At 44.3% G+C, this 2,403-nt stretch overlaps 1 pseudogene; it reads right to left on the bottom strand.

The window, feature by feature from the left end:
- Positions 1-883: 883 nt before the first annotated feature.
- LOC105742708 lies at positions 884-1,637 on the bottom strand (annotated as a pseudogene).
- Positions 1,638-2,403: the final 766 nt, after the last annotated feature.

The following is a 2,403-nucleotide window of genomic DNA, read 5'->3' as shown; positions in this document are numbered from 1 at the left end:
CTTTCTTTCTTTCTTTTAATTTTATGTATTTGATCCAGGGTCTCACTATGCTCTGACTCATAGTGATCCTATCTCAGCTTCCCCAGTGCTGGGATTACAGGTGTGCACCACCACACCTGGTCTTGGCAGGGCTTTTTTGTTATACAAGATGCACAGGTCCTAAAAGACTCTAGGAACACCCTGAAATTTCCAACACTCTGAAATTTCAAACTTAAATGAATGCCTCGCTTCTAGGAAGGAGGTCCTTCCTTTCCCAAATTCTCATTTTATGTATGACTTTTTGAAACAAATTTTCACTATGCAGTCCAGGCAGGCCTTGAACTCACTTTGTAGCCCAGGCTGGCCTCAAATTCATGATCCTCTTGCCTCAGACTCCCCAGTGTCTGGATTACAGGCATGTGTCACTAGGCCTGGCTGCCTTCCCAAATTCCAAGGTAGAGAAAAGAAGCTGAGTCAGCTCTAAGCCAAGGCACAAAAGCCACCTGAGTCAGTCAAGTCTGAGACCTCACAAAGCTGTATCACTGAAGGTTGGAACCTGGACTCCTGGCAGAGACAGCTGAACACTTGTTGTTTTCCAGACAGTTGTAACTATAGTTCAGTCTTTTCAAAACAAAGCCCTGGGGCTCCAGACTCAAGTACGTCTCTGGGCTGGGTCCACTGCTCCAAGTCATAGGGATAGGGAATCTCATACCCTCCTTAGGTTACTTATTCACCAGCAGTGAGCCCCAGGACAGAAGATGAAAAAACAGGACCTCTTCCTCCATAGCAAGTGTTGATTTCAGCCGTGGCATGATGGAAAACAACGGAACTCTTCCTTGAAACTGGGCAGGAATGAGAGGTGCCTGCCATGCCGATTTCTCTATACTTCCTTCTAGTCTCTGAACTAGTTCAACAGGCGGATGAGCTGGTTGATGCACCTGATAGCCAGGTGAGCCCATCTCCTTAAGGAAGCCCACTCTATTCTTGGTAGCATGCCGGGCCATGGACAGGTGGAAAGGGCATAAGAAGAAGGCAATCTCCTGGAAATGCACCCCTGGGAAGGTGATTTTGTGAATAAGGTCTTCCAGGCAAATGCCAGCAAACTTGCCAACGTGCTCCTTTATCACAGTGTTGTCCATTAGCTGGAAGGTCTCATGCCTGACCTTGTCCTGTCCACGTTTCAAAATGAGTTCCCGGACAGACTTCAGACTTGGAAATCCCCAGGTCACATAAGGCTCCACAATCCGAAGCATTTTGAGAGTTTGAGGGGTGACTTTAACAAAGACACTACTGCACAACTTCTTCATGCGAAGTCTTGCAATGGTCTTCTGTTCTAGTGAACTCACCCCGTGAATACTTTGGAGGCGGGCAACAAAGCCCAGGAATGTTCATCAGGTGCTTCCAAAGCATGAGGTTTCACTTCTAGTCATTTCTCGAGCATCTTGTCACGTTGCTGCCACCAGGAATCATGGAGGAAAGATTCCAGTTGTTTAAATCTGATCTCGTTTACCTTCCTCTCTTTCTTTGCCACAAGTGCCTGCTTTGCCTGGGTGGCTTTGAGGGCTTGATAAGCCTTCCTCCTTCAGCAGATTTTCGGGAACCGAGGGGATCTTTTTTCTTTGTCTTTCTTCCGCCATCTTTCCAGTGTAAGGGCTACTCACAATTCTTTTCTATCTTTCCCATTTCTCCCCTTTAGAATATGGATGCTTTCCGCATGTCACTGTAGAGTGGAAGTATGTAACTTTCTAATTTTCACAGGGACTCACAGCTAAGAACTTACCTTAAATCTCAGGGAAAAATTTGGTCTTGACCTTTAGGAAATGCTGGAACTATTAAGACCATGGGCACTCTTAGAGGTGGGCTAAATGTGTTTTGAGGTCCAGAGGCAAAATGTAATGGTTTAGATCTGAACCATCTCCCAAGAGTCTCACGTGTGTGGAAGGTGACTGCATTACTGGGTGCTATGTGAATCAGTTGGTTCATCCACTGATGACTTCAGCGTCTGAATGTCGTGTTAGGGAGCAGGACTTGGGTGAGGTCATTGGGTAGGATGTGGAAGGCTGTGCTCTTGTCGCTGTCTCTTTCCTTTCTTCTCTGTGTTTTCATTTTCACGGCATGAACATGCCATACCCTCTACTGTGTCATTTGTGCTTTTGAGCCTGCCAACCAGGGCTGATCAGCAACCAAAATAAACTTCTCTTTTTAAATTGGGGTATCAAATATTTAGTCCTATAGATGGAAAAGTGACTAATACAGTAATAAGATCCTTGATTTAGGCTTTACTTTCATTTAAAATTTTTTTTCTAAAGCTATTATAATTAATTTGTATGATACTAGATTTATGTATGTTAAATTTTTCTCCCTATTGGTTTTATCTTTGTTCTTTTGTTCTAGTTTTCCCTTCCCTTTCTTTATTTTCTAACC

Source organism: Octodon degus, unplaced genomic scaffold (assembly GCF_000260255.1).
Source record: "Octodon degus isolate 3935 unplaced genomic scaffold, OctDeg1.0 scaffold00067, whole genome shotgun sequence".
Lineage (NCBI taxonomy): Eukaryota > Metazoa > Chordata > Mammalia > Rodentia > Octodontidae > Octodon > Octodon degus.
The sequence above is the reverse complement of the archived record's forward strand: the minus strand, read 5'-3'. Positions and strand labels throughout refer to the sequence as shown.